Here is a 25,671-nt window from a genome sequence, read left to right as displayed (position 1 = left end):
TAATGCAGCAAATGAAATCACAACAAGATTTATTGAAGTAAAAATAGTACTTGCTCTCTGTCAGCTTCAGGTACAACTATTGTCAGAAGTTCTCCAGATGTATCAAATTTAAAAAAAAAAAAAGTAATGAACAGTGAAAGACTTTTCTAAAAACACACAAATAAGCAGCAGCCACCAAATAAGAACACAAGGTCCCTTGGCCTCAGTCACATGTCACCTTCATTAGAGTGTTTCATCACAGAGGAGACCTCACATTTATGGGAAGTCAAATTCCAAATCACAGCAAAGGGCATGTCACAGAGTTTACGATTATAGAATCCAAAACACTCAGGGTGAATTGGAAAAGGTAAGTCACTAGGAAAATAGGGTTATTTCCAAGTGGGAGTTGTGGTAAGCCAAAGAAACAGGATAGATTTGAAACAGATAAAAAGTTGGAGAGAGAAGGGAGATCCGTCAGTTCTGGAAAAAGAAAAAAAAATAAAAAAATATATATTTTTTCTCCCTCATCCAGTTTTGAACACTCAAGACACCTCTGATAAGCCTCAATGAGAAGACTGGTATTTTCTCTTGACAAAAGAAGGAAAATATTAACTGAATGGAGGAGGGAGGGCAGGATTCAACACTTCCAAGTCCACACAACTAAACCTGACCATATTGCAACATAACTGCAGCATGAGTCACGTAACCAATAGAGCAACTTGTCCTTTACTTTATGCAGTCAGTGATACACATAATGGAGGTCCTTGCGTAAAGTCAAGTCCCACTACCACCAGGACAGATATGAGCAGCATTAAGGCAGCACAGACTAGCATTTCACATAATGATTGAGCAGCACGAACCGTGAGCAGTTGGCTCACACAGCAGTGAGTACAGCAGCAGCTGTTCAGCAGTAACAGCACTGCCTCTCCAACAGTGTGCTGAGCACAAATTTACAGATGGCAATAAACTAAGATAAGAACTGTTCAGGCAAGTAGGAACAAAGTAATGAAGATGCCCAACTGTCCCCAAGGATAATTATGAATTACATTAAAAAAAAAATAGGGCATAGATCTCTTGCAGTCCAAGTTAAACTGAACCACAGGAGGTTTCGTCGTCATATGAAGGAGAACTTCTTTATGGTTCAGGTGACAGAGCACTGGAACAGGCTTCCAACCTCAACCACCCTGTGATTCTGTGTGATTCATAAAGTCACTAAAACAATACATCTCCCTCTTCTGCAAGAGACATGGGAGCTTGTTATTTCTCCTAAACAATGCACTTACTTTTTGCTGAAAAAGAAAATCTCAAAGCCAGTATTTGTGAGAACTTGCATTACGCTAACAGCGGCACGAGGAAACAACTTTCAGATGTCCTTTGTGTAAGTGTCCTGCTCTAGTTTTATTTAATGCCTCCACTAGAAAGTCTCCAAAAAGCTAAGCAATTCCAAAATCAGTAGGACTATGCAAGCAATTGCATAAGGCTCTGGCAGCTACCACCGCTCAAGGTGGTAGTGCCAGATGAAGGCAAGAGGGAGATGGGGTTGCAAGCAAAGGCCACAAAATTGTGCAGAACCAGTGGAGTATCAAAATATTTTAACAGCAGTTGGCAAAAACTCAGTACATTTCCCCTCCTGTCAGCTCGAGTGAAGCATTCCACTTCTGTTCAGTGAATGCTTCAACATTACAGCCCAGCAACCTGGCTCCAGAGGTAAATCTGGACCCCCCCAATGATAATTGGTTAGTAGAGGACTACATCAGCAAAAAATGCCACAAGCAGGTGGCCTGCTGCACTCCACACAGCTTCTCTGATTCCTTTCAGCAAGCCAGTTCCAACATGAAAACACTGTTGTAACCCAAAGCCAAAACCATTACCTCCCTGCTTCGACATTAACACTTCTACTACCGCATACTGCTTAGCAGAAATCTTAGCCAAAACGTGTTGGCTGAGGTGTAGTAGTAGTTTCTACAACCGCATCGTCTGGGTGCCATCTAGAGGCTGCAATAAAGAGCCTGGTCAGGCTCAGCTTGCGCAAATACATGCTCCGTTTAATAAATGCAAGCTGCATTCCAGTCTCTTACTGTGCTGCAGGTCAAGCATCTCACCAACTAATCCCTCAGAACTGCTTTAGCTTCATCCAGAGGTCTGCCCAGCAGATGAAATGATGAGGCAGCAAAGAGGCATAAAGATTTACTGAAGTAAAAGTAGAAGATAATATGCAAGAACTGCCGTTTGCGCCAGAAGTACATTTTTATTGATGTAGCAATAACAGACATAACTATTAAGAAAATATTTGTAGATATATTCTCACAGGTACATCCAAAACTGACAGCCTGTTTGCATCAAAAGAAATCCTGTATTTTAGCAAAAGCATTAACTACATAGGTTCACTCTTGAAATGTAAAATAATAAAATATATCAATAATTAATAATGTAACTGTTCTAGAATATATTAAAAATAATTTATTTGTCAATCAAACAATATAATAGGGCAAATAAAATTTGGACATGAACAGCAAAAAATTCAGACTCAAAAGCAGCTTCCCTGCACTTTGAAGCTATCTACTTTCATGGCGTTGCAATACTCCCTCTGCTGGCTAATGTGAAAGCAAAAACTGCTTCATTGCAAGTCTGCCTTCAACACATGAAAGGCCTACATTGCTGGACTTGATTATCTTTCCATGAAATTAGTATTTTTTGCTTGTCTTACAACACCAAGTAAATATTCTACCACCCTCCCTCCATTTCTTTAAATAGAAAAGAGCTCGGGACTGTCTCAGAAGAAAACAAAACAAAAACAAAACAAACAAACAACAACAACAACAAACAGAAGTTGCTATGTTCACATCTACATCTACATGCTTCTGTCTAAATTTTACCATTAACCTTTCTCTAAGGATAGATGCTCTTGCATGAGGTTTAAGCTCTTTGGTAGAAACAACACTTAGCTCTGTGCAGACCAAAAATCCTGCCCAAAATTCATGTGAATCCTTCTCCAAAGATAGAGTTCATGCTGAACTCTTGAGCTGTGTGGCTAGACAGCTTTCAAGTACTAACACCCTTCTACTAAAAAAACCCTTTATACTCTTAAAAAGGGGATCCTGGCCTCCTGTTCCCTGTTAAATGAACACAGCACAGTTATTTTTACTTCAGAGCATTTAAGAACATTCTTGCTGAGTAGGAACTTCAGGATTCTTGGTGAAACAAATGGAGACTTCTGGTCTAGCAGAAGATCACTTTTTTTTTTTTTTTGGGGGGGGGGTACATTTAAACATATTTACTATTTTTTTTTTTGAAGCCTTTCTGTTTTCTTGAGTGCCACTGAGAAATTATACAACAGATGCTGAATTTAAGGAGTAGAAAGACAACAAATATTTTAAAGACAGGGCAATCTCCTCTGAAGAAGAAAGCTCCATTAAATACAAGGTGTGGTCCAAAAAATCCTAAGTGTATGTGTGCAAATGTAGCCACAAGATATCAGATAATGTTTTCTCAATGACCAGCAATTCAGTGCCCAAGCAATGAAGTTGGAGGTCAAGTGCAAAGTGATGAGATACATGGCTTGTTTATCTTACAAATTAATCTAATCACTCACCCCACTTTCAGAAACTTAGGTTTTCTTTGTTTAATCAAGAAAATCAGTCTACAGACAGTTATAAATCAGACTGTTAATTAAAAGAGCACTTTGATGGAAAGAGCCTTTGTGAAACCTGAGATACACAAGGCAACGATTGATACAAAGTCCTGCATTTCTTGATCTCCTCGTCTGTCTTGACCTCCTCATGATGGAAACACCACCAGAGATTTCCCATTTCACTCAGCCACCACATTTCCCTCTTGATTACATTGTTTTGCTTTTGAACTACTATTTCTGTTGTCATGCTACTCCTTTTGATCAGGCCTGTTGCAATATTATCACACCAAACCCCCTTCTTCTGACATGTTTTGCCTCTGGGTTGCTGGGTGCTACAAAGCCCATGACCTAACTGAGTTAAGTGCTTGATAAACATGCTGAGAGTCTATGGCTCAGTGTTTATAACTAAAATAAAGGGAGGGAAATAGGGGCAGGGACGAAGCACTGTCTTCATTTTATAGATTCAGAGTAAATTACTCTCTCAGGACATACTAGGGCATCTGCTCCAGAGCCAGGAATTCAACCATCTTAGCTCATTATTTTTAACTTTTCATTTCTCAGTTGAGTCTAATGCCACTCTGAGGCTTGAGGCCTTCTCACACAGACTACTACATAAACAGAGAAGAAAATTTCAAGGGCAACAAGGAAAGAAACATGAGTAAAACGTGTGTGTATATATCAGCCATGTACTTACAGGGCTGACAGAACTAAAATGTGCCTAGCACACTTCACTGGAGGCAATGAAACCACATCTGCTCTAAGCCTGATCTGCAGCTGAAATGTGTGATCAGAGGGCACTGCTCCTCCTCAAACTCAAACCTTTTCTACATCCACATAGCACAGTGAGAGGAGCAAAGCAAACTTTTGCTGTTGAGTGTTTGCCATGGTTTCAGATGGACTAAACCTGAGGTGTACTGCATGCTACAGCACGTGGGCACATGCATTTCAGCTCCTGGGATTCAGGAAATGACTCAAGTGCCTTTTTTTGGTTTAGCTGCTCAGTACCCAGCATAATGCCTTACTTTTCCTTTGACCTTGGGTATCTGATTTCACCTCTGTAAAACAATGGTAACACCTCCCTACCTCAGAACTGTATTTGTAAATACAGGCTTAAGTGACTATACACAGGAGAATGAAATCTCCTGATTCATGAGATGAATTGAGGTCACATAAGCCCTGCCTTATTTTTCAAGATCCACAAGGGTTGTATGATTCTGTATGACCAAAATGTCCCTTTCTCTTGACATCCTGTGAGATCCTGCCCATTCTCAGAAGCCTTTTATCACAGTGATGACTTAATTTGATGTCATTTGATTTGACTTTGATAATTTATACTATCTCATTACATGGGTGAATTAGTATAACTATCAACTGAACTTTTGCCACAAGACTCCTGTCTCATTCATGTCAATGGCTTTGAGGGATTTTCTGACATTCCCAACATTACACATGGCTTAAACAATAGAAACAGTAATTATAGTGGCATGGGAAACTTCCGCTTGACAAGGGAGAGGCCTCAGTTGTAGCCCTTCAAAAAAGGCTTGATGTGTATCCTACATCAGCATACGCAGAACAACTGGCAGTAGTCAAAAGAACAAGAATGATCTAGGCTGAATAAGCTATTGGCAAAGATTGAAAGAACAGTGGTAATCTAGACAGATAATACAATGTGAAAACTGTCTTTAACTGCTGCTACAAAGTAGTAATCTCTCCAAATGTATAAAACAAGATGGATAAAACATGACCTAAGGGACTTGAAGCAGAGTAGCTTTAAGTTAGATAAAAGTTTAAAAAACAAACAAACAAACAAACAACAACAACAACAAAAAAGACCCCCCACCAAAAAAAAAAAAAAAAAAAAAAAAAAAAAACAGAAAAAGTACAGATAATGAAAAAACAGTGGTGGATTGTCTGGGGGCAGCATGGAGTAGCCAACACTTTCTGCCTGTAAGTACAGATTAGATAAACATCTGAGAGAAATGACACTGGTAGAGCTGATCTCCAGTGGAAGGACAGATGAGAAGACCTATTTTGGCTCCTCATAGCCCTCTAATTCAGTAATTACTAATTTGAGGATGATCGTTCTGTTATTCTGTTATTTTACTGCAATACACAGGCCCAGGGGAATACACCATTGTAACACTGAAGTGACACAGAAGAGCAGTCATATGCAAAGACTCCTTTAGCAATTCAGACCTACAGTAACCGGGGCTGCCCTGCAACTGTAGGCAACCACATATTAGTTGCAGAGCTCAGGAATGGCCCAAGAATGTCCACTGAAGAGAGGAGAGGTCTAGAAAGCATGACTTGCAAGAAAAGACTGTAAGAACCAGCCCCACTGCTTAGCCCATAAAAGATCTCACACTGCAAAATGGCATGTATCACCCAACCCTTACAACTTTGTTTTTTCAATCATGCCTCAAAACTGCAATATGGCAAAGACAGAAGAAGGAATAGAAATTGTCATCAGTATCTTAGGTCCTTTAGCACAGCAGAACTCTGTTTTGGCACATCTGCCCTACAATCTGAGTTTTGCCTTTATCTCCTGGGAGAATGGCTAATATGGTGGCCCTCTTCCACCAGCAGAGAGAATTATATATCCCTGACTAAGATCACAAATTGTATGTCTGGGTTTTCAGGATGACGAACGGCTCCTTGGTCCATCATACCTATTTATTACTATGAGAGATTCTAGGATCGCAGCTAAATTGTTTATTTTGGCTTCCTTAAACTTTAGGTACTTTTAGACGCTGTGGTGTTTTTTTGTTTGTTTGTTTGTTTTATTTTGTTTTTGTTTTTAATGGAAAGAGTAGAAACTGAATAGAAATGGTGCCCCAGAAAAGTGTTATCTTCGTGTGCATGTTACTCATTAGCTCAGTGAAAAGGAATTGTTTTTCAGCATTGTAAGGTTAGAGATAGGACTCAAGGAGGTGAGGCAAACCACACTAATTCATCACACCCAATTTCTCAAACCGGGCAATGTGCAGAAAAGAAAAAGGTCTTGCAGAAGAGAATCCAGGGCAGCAGAACTGTGAGCCGAAGGCAGGGCTGGGTGTGGTTCTATCAAGCCTTTCCTTCCTCAGCTGTTCCCAGGCTCCCCCGCCGCCCTGTATTCCAAGCTGCATGTTGGCAAAAAGCCACTCCATGCGGCAGGGAATACACAGCCACAGGTGACCAAGATCCAATCACTCAATCCATACCACAATCCCTCACCTATCCAGCACTAACTTTAACACATAGAAAGATTTGGAAGCTTAGCCATTCAATCACAGAGGTGTTCTGCTTAAGCCAAAATCCAGTTTTCAGCCCTGAAGAATCCAGAATGCAGTAACTATAGCCTCCTCCCTGATGATTCTGCTTGGCACAGCACTGATTCAGAATCATCACCAGGCCAAAAAAAAAGCCTTGTAAAAGTCGTGTCTCATTTGACAACATCTTAAGATCATTTCAAGAAAAATGGCACACAGACCTCATGAACATCCAAAAAGCTGTAAACTTCAGTTAACAAAACAGACCTCAACTTTGCTTTTAACCACAAAGATCAAGTGACATTTAAAAGGAAACAAAAAGATGCAAATCATACATTTTCAAGTCTTTCAAGATCCTGCTGTCATTGTTCCAGGTCAGAATACTTCTCAGTACAGTTCATTTCTCTTTAGTCAGCCTTTTCACTTGTTTCAATGCTGAGCATGCAAAGAGCAGCAGGCATCTTTAGCCTCAATCATTTTTTCATTACCTGTCAGTAATAGTACTAACAACAGGCATTATTACATTATGGTCGTGTTAGAGGTACAATATTCAATTGTTCAGGTCAGCCTAAACATTTAATTACATTATGGTAGCTTATCACAGATAATTGCCTTGGGGAAGACAGGGCAGCTGCAAGGGGATGAAGCTTGCCTGTTCAGCTCACAGCATGGAATTCAGCAATGACAAAACAAACAGCGCAGTGAGATACTCCTAAAAACCATGCACGAATCCTATTTCCTCTTGGGTTTTTAAAGAGACACTCCTTCAGCTTGCATCAGTGAAGTGCCAGTTCCACATACACTGTGCCTTGGCTTCTTTTATTTTACTGTCACTTCTGCTAACAGCTGTCCTCTCCTCAGATCTGTCTCCACCAAGTTTTCTATAGAAGCATTATCACTGTTTCCATTCTTCCCAACCCTGTTATTATATCACATTATACAAATGGCTAGTTCCACGTATCTGCCAGGGAGAGATCAAGCAGAGCGTGGTTGTCAGAATCAAAGACCTTGCTGAAATAATGTTTTTTAATGAAAAAGATAGGGAAGAAGGAGGGAGAGAGGAAAGGAGGGAGGGAGGGAGGGACAAGCTGATCCTCCTGTCTTCTGACACTACATATAAGAAGCTGAGACTAAAGTAGAGCAGAATACTGTGGATAGATATGTTACAGCGCAACTTAAATGACAACCTTATTTCATAGGTATCTCAGTTGGATATGGGCTCCAATCTATGATGCTCATTGGCCTGTCCCCTCCCTATGTGTTATTAATTATGCTCTTTCTTTACAGATAGCTGCATAAATCTGATGCTTCATCACACAAATATTATATTCTAAATCACACTGGCTATGGAATGACGGTTTCCACGAATCTTAGCTCTTACAGAAATTAATTATTTCCCTACAGGTTATGAATAGCTAAGATTTTTTAAGGCAGTAGACAGCCTTGTCTAGTACAAATTCAAAACTGTTACTAGCACTATTTGTCTGCCAACTTCTAGTAAAAGCCCCCAGCCAACACAGCAATACACCAGGAACAGTGCAGACACTGCTTTCACAATTGTTAAGACCTCACCAAAAGCCTTTCTGCAGTATTTCAGTCTTGCAAAAGACAAGGTGCCCTTGTTTAGTCTTCTGTCACTCTTCTCCAGCCACTTTAGAACCAACAGCCTACCTTGTAGCTCCTGACACTCCTGTGGTTTGTATTTGAAGTGGAAGGACTCAGTTGCCAGCCCAAATGCTGCCTCTCCATAACTGCTGCAGATGACATTGGACTGTGATAAGAAAGGATGAATTGATTTTGCTTCTCTTGCTGATATTTTGTTGTGAGATCTGGGAATTTTTTCTGTCCCCAGCAGTACCATAGTTTACAGCAATGATCATTTCTCATTTGCCAGATTTTACTACTGCCACTCCAGTTCTCCCACTCCTTTGTCAGTACAGAAGTAAACCCTGGGTGAGTTTTCCGCAACACTCTCTCCATCTGCGATCCCAGCTCCATTGCCTGGACCAGAGTCAAGGTGGGAAGTTACATCAAGAGCTTCTCCCGAATTCACCAGTCCGCTGCTTTGTCGATTAGCTGATCCAGGATCAGCTCATCCTGCCAACAGCCAAAAGCACAGGCTGATGCCAATTCTTGCAGTGCCAAATCAAAAGGTCATGAAAGTCTCACCTCACTGTTGTGTCCGCTGTCTGAACTGAAACCTCTGTAATTCCACACTCTGCCTGGATTGTTTCTTTGAAGGAGACAGATGAAATCAGGGTTGTAAAAACCTTCTGATCTTTCACATCCAAAGACTGGAGAATAGTCCTTATGGAGTCTTCAGGTTTCACTCATCAGTTTAATATATCAGCCAAATCTTATGATCAGCCAATGACATCAGGGCCTAAGAGATTTCACAGTTCGCAATTTGTGTGCTATAATCCAGCCACAACATGCAACTGGAGCTCCTCAGTCTTCACTGCCACCACCGTATAGGTCCAAGGTATTCCCACTACCTCTGAACAGGAGCATGGAGGCACATCACAAATGCTTTGACTCATGTCACAAGGAAGATACTCCTTGTCATGTAAAAGACTCCTGCCTTCCAGCACGAGATGTCCAGCTGGGCAGGAAATACAGTGCTCCTCCCATGCAGGCAGAGAGACTTCGGGGAAGAGAGCATGGGTGGAGAAAACTGAATGGACATGGGAAGGAAACAAGAAGATGAAATGGAAAGACTCTCACCTGGTAGGAACTATCCATTTAACTAAAAAAACAAAGCCTGAAGGCAACTGAAGAAGCTCAACTGGAGAACTAACCTGGGTAGGATATGGGTCTAACATACTGGAACATGGGTTTAAATTATCCATCAGTACCCATTAGGCTGGTTTACTTCCTTCATGTCCTTACTTCTACTTCTTAATTAATGGAACTCTAATTAAAAAGTGAATGTTGCCAAAAGCCAGTAAACAAAAAAGACATGAGAGGAGATGGATTGTAGTTTATATTAAAAAAAACAATGATAGTCATTTCAATTAGTGCACAGATGGGCAAGAAAAGAATAGATGTAATTGCAGAGCCTTTTGTCTGAATTCCTATGAGGTTAAAACTCTTAGCAGTTCTTTACTGAAGCTCCACAAAACTACCAGTGAAATACACTGATGATATCAGGTAATGTTAATAGACTGTGAAGTTTCAGCAGCATAAGCAGCTTTTAAAGTATTTTCTTAAGTGCAAGTTGCTATTCAAGCACATCTGAGGTATATGAAGATATATTTCCTTTCCTAAAAAGATTAGATGACCCAGAAGAATAACTGTGCTGAAAGGATGCAGAGAACCTCTGAATCCCAACATATCCTCTGAATCCTAACATATCCTTTTCACACCACATTTCATTCCATCCCTAGGTCCATAGTCACATAAAGAAAGGGAGCTCAGCGACGTTACAAGTTTTGCTCTTGACAATAAATGAGTCAAAGCCAGAAGAAGCAGTTAGGGCTTCAGTGTCCCAGTTCACTTTATTCAACTGCTCATTTAACCCTGTATTCCTCCTGCAGCTCTACTTATGGAATCATACTGCAGGTAGTCACAAGATGTCACCATCCCAGCTCTTGTTAACAACCAACCCCATTTAAAGAAAACCCTATTTGAAAAGAGTTATCTGCCTGAGGACCCTGAGCTACAAGCTTGTGGCAGCTGACAGCACGCTCTGTAGAAGCCTCACAATATGCTTGGTGTATTTTTATCCTACTGATCTACTGATCGCTGATTGACGCAGGATGTTGGGCTAAACGGAGAAGACTACAGACCCATCTGGCCACTGTGGCCATTTTTATTGCTTCATTTCACAGAAAAGGAAACAAATTCAAATAGAATGATGTAAAAAAAAGTTACCTCCTTCATGAGATTTCAAGACGGATTTTTAAACAGAGACCTTATTCTTGATGTCTTCTTTAGAAAAGCTGCCTTAAAAAATCACTATTCAAAGACTTTTGTTGTGTAGTAGGGAAAGTCAAACAAAGTAATCAGGTTGGGTTAAGTGTAAATACACTGCAGAGTGGCTTTGTGTATTTCAATTGAAATTGTAACGTCTTTTCAAATCAAGAGGTCTTGATCTCTACAAGGGAGTGGGTCTAATACAAGCCTAATACATCTGACCTTGCTCTAATACGACTACAAATAATTGGACTTACTGGAGATGTCCAGAAAGCCTATCTTGCACCCACAGAGCATATAGGGCTTCTTAACCATGTCTGAGTGACCCTCCAAGAGATCACTGCTATCCATGAATGAGACAGTTGACAACATCTTTTGTGAAAACTTTTCTGAAAGTAGTTTGCTCCTTGCCATCCCCTTTCCCAGGAGCCACCAGGTGAAACCCACCAACTGACTGAGGAGGAACAGAAAACCTGCTTGGGAACAGAATGGTGACAGCAGTTGGACAACTGGGTCCCAGGTGAATTGAGCCAGCAGGTCCGATACACACTCTGTATTCAGACACACCCAGTGCTTTTTTGTTGTTTCTGTTTCTTTGCTTTAATTATGAACCATTCCCAAATGAAAGCATTTATGCAGATTAACTATAAAGTATACCTATTTTCTCATGAAGACACCCAAAATGCCTAGTAGAGCATTTTGTTACCACTAAGCTGTTAGGAAGTTTGCTCCTTTTCGAGGTTGTAATTATCCTCCTCTGAGTTCTGCATTCAAAGTCTGTGGGAATGCCAGGGTAATTGCTGAGGAAAAGCAGAGTGCCCCACCTGCTATCTAACTTAGGAGAAAACAGACAAGCATGTGTGACTGCTTCTTGTTTAGACAAAAGTTCAGTGAAAAGAAAGAGGTGACCAAATAGGGGAAGAAGACTTTTCCATGAGCCCCAAAAGAGTGGCTGCCCTGGAGATTTACTGGCGAGAAGGAGAAGATGTATTCATCCAAATTACAGAGATCTCCTTCAGAAAACCCTCCTTACAAGTGTTCTGCCTATAAGGCAGGCAAGGTATGTCAGTAAGGCACAGTCACTGCTGTGCATGTTCTGCTCCATGTCATAGAGGAAGTGATTGGCAGCAGAAAGGAGAGCTCTGTGTTCAGTGCTCAGTGTTCACCTGTGTGGGCAGGATGCCACTGAAAGAGGAAATCATTAATCCTATTGATACAAGTGATAACACTCCCCAGATTCACACAGACATCACTGCCAACAACTCTCAGCGACAGGAGCAGTGCTGTCTAGACAAATGGCATTAGCGTTCAGGACACTTACCTAGGCTCTCCTCATTAGCAGTGCAACCCTGACAAACTAGAAAAAGCTGGCTGCACCCTAAGCTTCCATTTACTCTGGCATCACTGTTAAGACATGATTAAGCCCTATTATGATAAGAACACCAGTGGGACAGAAATATGCAAATAATCTGTGGATCATATTTAAAATGATGCATAAATATCATTCTGAAGCATCACCTAAAACTTCTTGTCTACAAACACATACCACAAGACAAACCAGAGCAGGCAGATCAGATATTTCTGCTCTCCATCATACTTGAAATTCTGCTGACTTGGGAATATAAACAACCCTATCACATTGCAAAGAAAAATAGCAGCTTCAGTGGAAAATATGATGTTTTCATCAAGCCCTTCTGTTTTGTAACTAGTACTTTTCTCCACGTTAGTGTGACTGAACGTAAGTTTTCAGCACTGATTACAGCTGCCTTGCAGAAGAGGCATTCTCTCTGTCAATGCCCACTCACTTCTGTGTTGCTGCTCAGAGGAGGGACTGCACACTACTCACGTACCAAGAGGTATCCCGCTGGAACTAGGAATACCAGGAACACGGAATAGTGCATTGCTTGTAATACTTGCTGCCACTGGTTAAAATCAAAAGCACTGCAGTTTATTTGCACTCCCTGTAAATACAGTGCTCTGATTTTATTAGGTTATCATGGAAAATTGAGGAACAAAACCTTTTCTTTAACAGAAATATTAAATTGTGTGCTGCCTGGTTATAGAAAATAAGGCCCATGAGTGCAATATGAACAGGAAAGGGCAAGATATCCAGATTGTCTCTGTGAGGCCTATTGGCTGAAAACCATATATTAGCTTATGTGTCTACATGGTTTTGTGGGCATAGAAATACTCAAAATATGTTTATAATTGCATGTTTCACTAATGAATCTGCACTTTTAAAAATTGGTGTCATCTCTTCTCACTCACCAGCCTCTTCATTTTCGCTGCCTTTCCCATTTCAGTAAATTCATTTTAGGAGCTGTATTTAAATGCCATAGGGAGTTTGTCACAGATTTATCCTTATTCCCTGTAGTTGTAAACTGCACGTTTCCATAGGCTGGCTCTAATGTGAGCAGCATTTCTCCAGTTCTACCGCAGTACTCCCAGGACTGTGGAACTCTGTCCTTCAGGCAAGTTTGCTGTGAAGTACACTCTTCACCTTGAGAGCTAATGAAAGTCATTTGGATCTCAATGGCTTAGAAATACACCACTGAAATAATCCTGACCACATCTCCTGGCCTTTTGTCTTCTGCAGGACAGCACCAAGACATCAAAGTTTCTGAGACATTGCCCATCTCAGCTTACTGCATTAAATACTCAATAATTAAAGATGGGAGTACAGGGTTTTCACAATGGCTAAACCTGTTTTAAAAGAATTGTCTCTGCTCCTCTGAACTGAGGCAGGTAGCCTCAGGGATAACTGATGATAAAAAATGTAGAACTCGTCCCTTGGTGCTCAGCCACAGCCTTTTAGTGAAAGGGATGCAGACATGCAACATGCCACACCTATTTCAGTAAATGAAACAGAAGGTTGTTGCAACCACGAGTTCACATACTGACACCACCTTGGTTGAATCTAGCTGGACATGGACCTTGAAAAATGTGAAGTGAGCATCTCATAGCACAGAACAATGGCATCCAACTTTCCTATCACATGCAAGAAAGGAGGCAGCACAGACAGAATTCAGAATTTGAGATAAGAATGTGACTGCCATATGGCCTGCTGCAATCAGCGATCCACTTCTTAATCCAGAACTGAATTTAAAGACTTTAGGAAACGAAACAACCACAACAAAAACACTGCTATCTTTTTCCATATATGTCTTTTAGCATGAAAATATCTGTACTTTTAGGAGGAATACTAACATGAAAGGTGCTCATAACAGGACCCTCTGTTTAACCTGGCAAAAACGTGTCCAGGCACAGAAAGATCACCTTAGAGCAGGGAGGCTGCCTCTGCCACAGCACTCTCTACTGCAGCTGATGCACAGACCTACCTGGGACCAAATGAAAAGGGAGGGGGAGAGACCACAGTAGCAGGGGGATGAGTTCTGCACTACCTTCTATCCTTTGATGCCTGTCTCCTTGAAGAAAAAAAATGAGATTTTGGAAGAAAGGAAGGAATACCTGATGAAACAGAGAAGGGCCATCTAGGGCCCCATGGAGAAGGAAATAAATATCTCAAAGTATCCAGTAAATAAAAAGAACCAGATGCTGCATGGATTTCTTTACAGGTTTCCTCCAGTGACAACTGCCTAGCTTGCCCAGAAAGCCTAAATTTTTCATTGCAGAGTGGTGTGTGGAAAGAGAGATACTGCAATAATGTCTTTCAGTTCATTTAAGTAAACATAACAAATATTGCAAAGCATCTCATTTGTCCTCTCAGCAGCTTGATCTGCCCTTTCTGCACACATCTATGAAGGAAGATGATACAATAAACACCCTATAGTACTGAGACAGGTCCCATAGGATCAGCTGAAAGGACTTTTTCCAATCACAAACCTCACTGAGCATCAACGTCAGGAAAGACAAAAAAAATTCAAGTGGCACTTTCCCCAGCATAGGCAAACATAGTATTAAAATTTTCACTGCAGAATCACATCAACATTGGGGTGTAAAATTAGGATAATGAGTTTAAAAATAAGTTTTGGTTTGTATAAAATTAACAAGATCAGATTTGTAGAAGGCTGGCATTACATTTGGATCCCAGTTAACATTGGGAGCTGCAACAGCACCTTGCAAGCTCATGAAGTCTGGCTTTCCAGCTGGCATTTCACAAATTCCTTGCACTGGTGACAACAGCTCACTAGGGGCAAAACAATAAGCTCCTGTGGCAAGCAATGCTATTTAAAGAAGGAGGCACTGGCAGGACCGACAGTAATTATACAGAGAGATTAACATACATAGCAATGTATACGTCTATATTTCCCATTTAGAACATAAATAGTGCATCTAAGGAGAGCTGTTAACCCTAGGGTTACATGACAGACAGGATGATTGTTATTCACTAGAGAAGTAATACCACTAAGAAGAACACAGAAGTCGCAGTATGATGCATTTCTTCAGACCCACAGAACTTCTCATACCAGATGTCAAAGCATTTAATATTAATGACCTGAACCTCCTGGGAACAGCACCACTTCCCATATTGACAGCATGAAAGGAGGCAGTTCAGTTGGTTACAGTCCAAAAACTCCTGGATAACTGTAAGTCCCAGAGCCCCTCCATTACCACATCAGTTCAGTAGTCTGAACTCAAAACCTGTATCAACAATTTTACAATTACACAGATTCCAGCAGTTTCAAGACTGTAAATATGTGGGGCTAGGTCCCCAGGAGTGTTACACTGCCACAAAGACCTGAATCTGTAAAGTGGTTCAGCTACTTCATGGAGTTTCTCAGTATGATATCACTGCATCGAACAAAGGTGGCAGCAACAAGCCTTCACAAGGCTTTCTCTTGCCCCTTAGTAAGAGTAAGAAACTAATGGCTTGGACCAGAGAATATAAGAACTCATGCCAGTAACAGCTGCTCAGGTAGAGTTGTATTAGTCCAATTCCTACCTACCTCTGTAGATAAAGAAGATTACTGATCGAGTTCTTCAGTGGCTGCTGGACCCAGAGTGCCAACTGATCATTAAACACGTCAGAGAGACAGACACAGTATGGTGAGCTTGATGCAAATGACTGTCCTAGCGAATCACTACTCTTTTCACCGGCTGTGTTTCCCTGAGCTATCACAATAAACATGCTGCTCACTAGAAAGGCTCTCTGATGAGGCAGACAGATTGTGGTTCCAATAGTCCTACCTAGAAGCTTTTAGAAAATCCTGTGCATTACTCATCATGCACTTCAGTTTCTGAAATAACTACTTCTTACAAAAAGTGTGATTCAGCAGAACCAGGAATAGCTGAAAGACCTGCTGGGTTGCAACAGAAGCCCTTTCTGTTACTTCTTTAAAAAGAAAAAAGAGCAGAATCATAAGGTAATTGTTAGGGGTCTCTTTTTATTAGTGAACCTTGTACAATTTTAAGAAGATGTCGAATTAAAATTTTTATGGTGTTAGGAATAGGATCACTTTTCAGGTGAGGCAAACATTCAGAACTGTTACTGTATAGTGCAATTCACACAACGTGTGCAACACTGAACTTGGTACAAGTGACGACTTGCACTCTAAAATAAGATGCGCATTTTCCCATGTCCTAACTGCCATTTTCACCCCTGCCCTCTTTTGTTTTCATTACTCACTGGAATAGATGGCTTCTTTCCAAGGCAGAATGCACTGGCTGCTTCACTGCTCAACAGTATGCACCAAGCTGAGATAAACAATGTTCTGATTTAACCTCCCCTCTGGGACACCAGACAATTTACCATACTTGAATTCAGTTGGACTTTGCCAGACATCCAGCATTACCTTGGCTTGCTTCATGTTATTCCATAATGCTTCTCTCTGTAACATGAACACAAAGTGAATCTGAATCCACTGGTATTCACTGTCATTTGACATAACAGGATAAAAGAGAGAACAGGTTTGTTTGTTTGTTTCTGTTTTTTGTGGTGGTGGATTTTTATTCGTCTATTTGTTTTAAAGATCTAGCTATTGCTGCATGTATTTCCAGGGTTTCCTGGGGTATTAGTAAGCACCTCTCTGCCTCTTTTTTTCATTGTACTTTTGTACTTACACATGTACTTTCTTCTCCCACACCACTTTCAGTGTTCGAAAACTGAGAAAAAAATCTGACCGTGAAGCCTTGGTAGTGCCAGCCTCATAGCAGCTGGAATGATGAGACTGTAACACTGAAATACTAAGGGATAAAATTGTAACATTCCAATGTCAAAAGCTGCACAGAGATGGAAAAATCTAAGGGGCGCTTTTGCTGATATTTTGATGAATGTCAAATGTTTGGGGAGAAACCTGAAGGTCTTCCTCTGTGTTTTATTTATTTATTTATTTATCTTCCATGAGGTGAAGTAAAGAGAGAAGAGCTTCCTTTTTTAGCCTTAATGAGTAGCCCATTATAGAAAAGCAGACATAGAGGAATCATTCTTGGTTTCACACCCTGCAGTCCAACATTTTATTTTATTTATTTCCAGGGAGAAAAAGCTGCAGCGTCGAAAAAAAAAAAAAAAAAGGAATGAAAGAAAATGTGAAAGAGAAGAGGGGAGATGAGAGACAGGAAAAAGGAAGGGAAAGGAAGATAGCCATGTAATATTCTCAAGGTTATAGTGTGAGAAACAGCACTTCACTGACAAAAGATGGTAAGATACATATAAAGATTGTCAAGTTCAACGCCAAAACCAAAGCACCTGACCACAGTAGGACCAGTTCTGATATCTGTCTGATCAAGTATACATTTAGCTCTCACTTTCAGCCTTACAATGCGAGTGCAGGATTTGTGCTGTTAACTTACCTGCTGTGATGTAAAACAAGCACGGGGAATTAAGATAAAACTGAAAGCATTACGTTTCCACAGATGCTGGGTTTCTGAATGAGGCCTTGTGTCTAGCTTTCTTGTTAGAGTTCTCAGAAGACGATGGGATGTATCCTGCAACATTTCTTTCTAAAGCTCAGGTCTCTGATGTTTCACATACTGAAATGTACAGTGCTTTGGGATTTCTTTTTCATTTGAGAAAAAAATCCTAACTGTGCACCAAGCCAACTGTTGGAGACAGAAAACATATTTCATGTGCTGCAACAACTCTGAGTACATTGCTTTTATTCCCAGTACAGCAGACATCAGAGACCAAAGGCAATTTTAGGCTTGGAGAAGGCTGATGATGAATGTGTCCATGGGGATCTGTGTCTGCACAGTGATCATAGACCAATACCTTTACTTTCTATCTTCATGATGAACAATCACTATTTCTGGAGCATTGAGAAGACTAAAGACTGTGTCTAACAGAAAAGCTCAGTGGGTATCCTGGTAACCACTGAACTGCTTTCTGGGGAGGGCAAGCGGCTGGAAGAGGAGACAAATGGACCCTCATGTGGTGGGTGCAGAAGGAAGTTACCTTCCTCAGGCAGTCTTGAAAACTCCACCAAATTCAGTACTGGGAGACACTGCTGAGCTTTAAGCTGTGCGTGCCCTTGAGAATCACCCATGTGAAAGCCTTCCCGCCTCTACGAGGTAACTGTGTAACTATTATTTTTTTTCTCTTAGAGGAAAAAAAGCCTGGCACCACATTATTTAGACAGAATAAAAATGTGCTGACTTGGCATTTAATTATGTCATATACATTATAAGCCACAATAATGAAAACACAGGAAAAATTTGGATAGCACTCAGCAATAGCAGGGAATATTGCCAAATCAATTAGTGCTCTCATAATAATTAATCAGGATGGCTCACTGAGGGAAGTATGTCTTATTTATGGAACAGTTGGATAATAATCCAACTAGAGTTACCATACTGAATCTAGTACTAACCAAATATAAAAAATTTTATAAATCATACCATACTATATGGTTAGACATATAAATTTGTATAAATTTACTTAAAACAACATACATATTTACTTAAGAATGGGTTCACAGGAATATTATTTTTGGCATTGCACAGTTAATCCTCAATCTTTCTCAAAAGTAATGCATACCAAGCTGTATGTTAACCTTAAACCCCTGTCAAAAAAAAAAAAAAAAAACAAAAAAAAGGAATTACTTTTTTCTTTTCCAAAAGACACTCAGTAAGACCCTGCTATAGCTCTCCCTGGATTTTTTTTGTATTAAGTCCTTATACATCAGACTTTCCAGGATGGATTCTGTGATGTAGACCATACTTTCCTATTTTGATAGCATCACCACACAATGAATACTGCATACATTTATTACATCTTCATTTGTTTTTTCCTAGAATAGTGACTTACCCTTACTTCATAAAGTAGAGAACACCAGCTTTTTAACTGTCTTCAGACACAATACCAAGTTGTCATAGACATATGTTTCAAGGAATGTCAGCCACAAAGTCTGATTCTTAACACAAATGGGGAAGGCACACATTGCATCAGTCTGGGAAACACTACTACCCTTAAGATAGCTCCTATACTCTTGATGCCACCACTTCAAATAAAGCACATTAGGCCATATTTTTTTGCTGCTTCAAATTAGCACAGATTCTCAAAAACTCTAAAGATCCAAAGGTAGAGTGCAGCCTACCACGTCTAAGCAGTTTTATTCACACTGTAAATGCAAGCCCAGCTGTTCCTTACAAACAATACACAACTGCATGGTTTCCACAAACTCTTTTCCCCCAGATCTCTGCCTCTGAGTTACTTACACAAGTAGCCCTGAAGCACAGGAAGTTTCAGCAAGTGATTCAGGAGTTTCAGCATGCAATTTTCAGTCAAAAACTACACAGTCCTTGCATCAGGGATTCATCACAGGAGGACTTGTGATTAATGGCAGATTTGATGTTAAAAGAATTCTACAAATGTACACTTCACATTTACAGGCAGGGGGTTGCCCCATAGGAATCTTAAATTACATACAAGATTTATGGGGTGAGGTTTTTCAGTGACAGAACCATGTAATCTGCACTAGGACATTAAGGGAATCTCTCACAAAGGAGCCTTTCAGAGAAGGCAAGGAGGAAAGTGATATGGCTGGGTAAAGGAGAGGAAGTCAGCAGCTAGTGAAGATTGCTAGATTGTAGCAGCTCAACAGCAATCAGAGAGAAAAGAAAACAACTTTTTACTCTCCAAATTGAGACTTTGATATGAAGGACTATCTTTAGCCTATACCAAAAAAGCAGCGATGAAACAAGAGGAAACTGCCCAGACACAGACTCATCGCTTGGCACCAGAGAGGAGGTGACATGCTCTGAACTCACGCCCAATTTACACCGCAGGGCCTGTCAGAGTGCACACCCGTAGTGACTGCACATGGGATCTCCCCATCCCTGAGAAACACAGCCTGTCAGCAACTATTCGCTGCCCTTGGAGAACCTTGCCCACAGACCAGATCCACGCCAACCAACTCAACAAGTAAGGCTAATATTGATGCACAGCTTGGCTTACTCATGCTTAATATGCATATAAGAAACACAAGAGTAAGCTGCTGTATTTAAAACAGCAGTTTCCATGGAAAGCTTGTCTCCAAATGGGGCTTTCTCAAGTTGTCAATGTGAGTGTGAAGAAGGGCACTGTCCTCTCCACGTTTAAGAGGACTACTCCATTTCTTATTGCTTTCTCTTGGACATATTTATGTGCACAAGTGGAAACTAAACAAAAGCAAAGCTCAGCCAGCTGGTGTCCGGGAGCCATCCTTCAGTGCTTATCCTCCAGCCCGAGAGATATTCAGCTCTCTCTGAGCCAGCACAGATGTGGTTTTACTCTGGGGCTGCGGTGAAGTCCCATCTTGTGCTTGCAGCCTGTGCATCTCCCCTATTGTTTGCGCTAAGAAGTTCTAAGGAGTAAAGCTCTTCAATCCTTTCCTCTGAAGCCTTTTTTAGTCCTAATAATCTAGATGACAATTTTGCTCTGAATGCAGCTAATCACAGGACCTACTTTTCAACCAGAGTAAGTTCCCTCTAACCAAGCAATGACATAATTTAAAGGTTATGAACTACAAGAAGCTCTGCCTGTTAAATGACCATATGCCACCTGCTTTTCCTTCATATTTTCAAGATTTTGCATGGACTGCAATAAAATGAGTTTCAGTCTATCATATTTCCTTTCCCCCACATCTAAGATAAAAAGAACCCACCTGATCAGACTACAGGTCCTTCTAGCCCAGCATCTTAGCTCCGACAGTCAATAGGAGATTCATAAGGAGGAGAAAATGAACAGGACAAGCAGATCTATCCTTAAATACTGTGGTCAGCATCACACCACCAGTAAAGGTATCTCCTGTTTGGGTTTCTGCTTTAAGAAGGATCATCTCCTGCCCTTGACAACACACTAAAACAGTGAGGGAAGAATTAAACAATCTCATTTCTTCAAGCTAGAAAAGAAGGGAGACTTTTTTGTCCTTTTTCCCCCAAGTATATATTTTGACCCAACAAAAAATAATCTTTTTCCTTACAAGTTCTTCATCCCATATCCCTATAACCTCAGAAATGCTCTGGTCTATAAGAGTTTTACGGTGATAATGTTGTGATGTATGTGATGCCAACACAGGATAAAATGCAGAGCTTCCCACAACCCTAAACAAATGACAAATTCTCTGTGACTTTTAACACAAACCATCCACACATTTATAATTCTGCCTGTGGGGTCCATTCTAGGTACAGGCAGAGGCAGATATCCCATGGAGAAGGTAACACTTAATTGCATGATCATTGAGGATCACAACATGTTTGCACAATAGAGCCAAAACCAGGTTGAATCAGAAATATCAGCTTATGGTTGCCGTATTTTACTGCATGATTCTGCAGCTTAAGCAATAAAACAAATGGAAACAAATGGAAACTTACTAAGCAGTACCCAGAGCTTCAGTCACTACCAAACCCTACTGTCCTGCTCCAAAAAATCTGACCTACGTCAGTCACTAGATATCAGGTATGCATCCACAGCTGTTTGACTAGAGCTTTGGAAACATCAAAAAATTGAGATTATATGCCAATACAGCGACAGCTTGTCATTTCCGTATTTAATAAACTCCCACCATGTTTATTGCAAAGCTGTTTACAAAACTTCTTTATGCCAGGGTAGACTTCTAAAAGCTAGGCTTCCTTAGGTAAGAAAATTACATTGGCATGCTCTCAAAACGTATAGACATAGAGCTTTGCTGGTCAAAAGGACAAGAAGCAATCCCAGTGTCAACTACGATTTGTTAAAAATAATAATGAATTGCCCATAGTCATCTACCCAGGCAACAAAAACAACCTTATTAAGCCACTTGAATTTGGAATATTTCATCAGTTTGGGATGTATAAAATAAATGGTATTGGTCAAAAGTCAGATATTGAAATTAAAGATTCATACAGCAGGAAAGAAAACTGAATTCCTTTTGATGTGCAGTTGTTTGGTCAGCTGCACCACCATTGCCAGCAGGGTACTGTGGTGTTCAGGCTGGAACAGAGTCTCTATTTCACTTGGGAAGGTGGATCAGTAAGATTACCTGTCTCAATGCAGAAAGGCTTAACAAGATAATGAGAAGGTCTAAAGAGGATATGCTGAAACATCAAGAGAGAAAAGAAAGAAAAGATTCTCAGCACAAAATAATGTGTAAAACTTAGGGCTGGGAGGCATCAGCTTCACGCTGAGAACTCTCCTCAGGCATCTTGAGTCTTTCCTCAGCTCCAGTGGATGCTTCCACAGTGGCACCTGGTCACTGCAGAGACTAGCTCTAGAAAGCACTACGATAGCATATGTGGCAGAGAAAAAGTCCTTGAACTAGGAACACACAGCTCATACTTTCAAAAGCAGAAAAAAACAGGACTGGGCACAGAAAGCAGTAAGAGAACAAGACCATTAATGGTTTCCCATTATGCCTCCCAAATTCTAATTCTCAAAATTGGAATGTGCTTAGTTGGTTGGTACAAAAGACCATGAAAATGGGATACTCACTACTCTTAAAGATTGCAAGTCACTGACATTGATAGACATGTCCTACCTTTCCTCCTTTGCATATATTCTATTTATTCTGTTTTGGGAACAGTGGAACTGTTCTGTTTTGGGAACACTCCTCAAAAACAGTGTATGAGGATGTTGTGTACTTCAGAGTTAATGTGTTAACTTGTCCTTTGTTAACAGCTGGATTCAAAGCCCAAGTCTGTCTCAAGGAAGTAAGTGTGAGCATTTCATCCCATTCACTAGTAGCCATGAAAAAAAGCAACCTAGCACTGCACTGAAGCAGAAATGGCTGCCCAAACAAGTCCTAAAACAGGAAGAGCAAGCGTGGGTGCCTTGAAAATGTTTCAGTCCTGAGCAGTGTACGGGCAATCCAGGCAGCACCTGCTATGTATACAGCACAGTCTGCTACTATTAATTGTTCTGCTATGATTAAAAGCACAGTGTAGTGTCATAAAGAAAACTGAACAAGGGAGGGGGGGAACTAAAATGCTTATGCTGCCACTTAGTGGCTTTAAACAGTATTTGTTGCTCAGTATATCAATCTAGTTTGCACAGCGTCCAGACTCTCGTAATCCAGCCTGAGTCATGATACTCTACTCAGAAATGGCAGAAAAAGAATTGATAAGAAAAAAAGTGGAAAGATCATCACACACAAAGAGGTAGAAAGCCTGGACGGTAATCCAAGCAGCAAATGTCAAATCATCCAGTTCCCTAAAACTATTCAATGTGTCAATACTAGTGAACATTTAAGGACAGTTTCCCTTTTTGACAAAAGCACACTAGCACAAGAATTATGAATTTTTCCTTGTTTTCCTCTTTTTCTGTTTCTTGTGCAGTATCACATATACTACGAGTACTTACTGAAGGAAACATAATTAACTACAGCACTATTTAGACAAAGTTACTTAAGAGCAATAATGAAAGGCACTGTCTGCTACTGCAAAATACACAGAACTCAGCTTTACTAATCTTTCCATGCTCAGAGGGAGAAACCTCAAAGATTTAATTCAGATGACTGACCAAAGCTCAGGCAGTTTCCTGGAGCAGGTACTGCACTATGTACAAATTGCAACAGCTACAGATCACAACTGAACATTAGAAACTGCTGTGCATTTACATCAACAACACGAGTGAAATTTAAAGCTTGGGGACGGGAAGAACCCAACTGTCCTTTCTGGTTTTATTTTATTTTTTGCACAAGAGACTAGATAAAAAGAAAGCTGTGACCACAAGTCACTGGTGTTTCTGTTCTATCTCTGCCCATGGCTGTGGCTGGTAGCAGCAGCCCAGTGCAGAGAGTCCCAGTCGGCAGCAGGTGGAGCCCAGCTATAACACTCTCCTCTCAGAAGCTACAGTCTTTCATCTTCGGTCATCTATCTGCATAGCTGACTTATGACAGGCAGAAGTTGAGAACTGGATTTTTCTGGCACAGTAAAGATACACTCACTTGTCCTAGAGCTGTGTAGTACAGGAAAAAAAAAAAAAAAAAAAAAAAAAAAAAAGTCCCCTCACTTTTTAATAACCCACATTCGTAATCTTTTAAAAACTCCTTTCCCAGATGGTCTGAAGGAAACCAGAGGAATATGCACTGAGTGCACTGAGTGCAGTTTCCAGGGATATGTGGCTCCCCGCTTTGGTATAGCTAGCCAAAGAAATACCAAAAATCTCACTCCCATGTTCAACTATGTTGCACTACTCCAGCCCAACAATTCAGACATACAAAGTTCAGGCTGTTTGGACAAGCATCTGGATATACATTTGAACTTTATAAAAGTGGAATCTAAACCTTTGGAAATCCTGCCAGGCCTAGCATGATGCATGCTACTTGCCCTCCCAAGAGATCTCCTCATCCCTACCTAAGCTCTACAACAAAAAGCCAACATTTAATATGAAAAGAATTTGTATCTCCCATGCACTGCTCAGATCAAGCCTGACTTTCATTCCTGACAACCTCCTGTTATTTGAGAGTACTTCCATTGAATCTGCTAGTCCTTCCTTTATTAGCACTGCCTGTCCAGAAAGTTTGCAAAACTGATTAAGGCAAAGTAAGCAGTGTCTGGAGCATGGAGAGCAACACAGGGGAGTACAATTCTGTTTCTGCTATTAAAATAGTGGGGCTCATCAAAGGGTTGGTGTTGCTGGTTTTCATTGTTTTCCTCCAGCACTGCACAGCAGAGTACACTTACTCTTCACTTGTCTGTCAGAGGGAAGACAATTCATGCTTGGGAGCCATCATCCATCACGCTGGAGATTAAACAAAATTAACAACATAAACCACAAAGAAACTGAGTGGCTGAACAAGAGCTCAGTTAGGTCAGGCAGGTCTCAAGGGTGCAGTCAGTCATTAAATGTCCCACTCTATCCAAAAACTCAGATGTGCCTAGGCTGGGGTCTCTACCAAAGCTGTGGAACACAAGGACTCCTCCACTCCTGCCTGGCAAAGCATGCTGATGGGTGGGAAAACTTAAGAGCAGCTTACTCTGACTTGTTGCTCTCAGTGAAGCTGAGCCTCAGCCTGTGGAAAGCCTGCTTCCTTAGGCTATTGTGGAATTTCAACCTGTTATTTCTTTCTTTTCCAGTGGAAAGAACACGCTTTCTAAAACAAGACTTCCACCCATACAGGCAGAGCAGCTCTTTAGGGTATGAGAAAATACTCTGAAGGAAGCTAGCCTCGAACATGACAAGTATTCAAGCCTTTCTGTATCCTCCACTCCCACAGCTTCCTTTTAGCCTTGCAGCTAGTCTAAGCTCTCTGGACCTAGTCTGACCTGATCACCCCAAACTCCCCTATTTTCTTTATCCCTGGCCTGTCTCGTACTAGGACATCTTGGGCTTTCTTGCTCCCCTTCTGCAGAGAAGCAAGTTACCTGTCAGTCCATGCTCAGCTGCCATCCCTAGGAAGACAAGCTTCTTTTGTGGGCAAGTAATCCCACAGTGTGTGAATACTGAGTGTCAGCTTTGCATTGCAACTGGGAGGCCTGGAAGGCTCGTACAGAGACATTAGGGCTCCCAGCCTGCAAAGCAGTCAGGTAATTCAGGTACCTGAA

At 40.9% G+C, this 25,671-nt stretch overlaps 1 protein-coding gene across 1 annotated transcript in view; it reads right to left on the bottom strand.

Moving 5' to 3' along the window:
* Nucleotides 1–25,671, bottom strand: part of ARHGEF4 (Rho guanine nucleotide exchange factor 4) — a 206,113-nt gene that overhangs the window by 115,221 nt on the left and 65,221 nt on the right. The window lies entirely within an intron of this gene.

This window comes from Anas platyrhynchos, chromosome 9 (assembly GCF_047663525.1).
Source record: "Anas platyrhynchos isolate ZD024472 breed Pekin duck chromosome 9, IASCAAS_PekinDuck_T2T, whole genome shotgun sequence".
Taxonomy (NCBI): Eukaryota; Metazoa; Chordata; class Aves; order Anseriformes; family Anatidae; genus Anas; species Anas platyrhynchos.
Note: the sequence above shows the minus strand (reverse complement) of the source record. Positions and strands in the feature narration are given on the sequence as shown.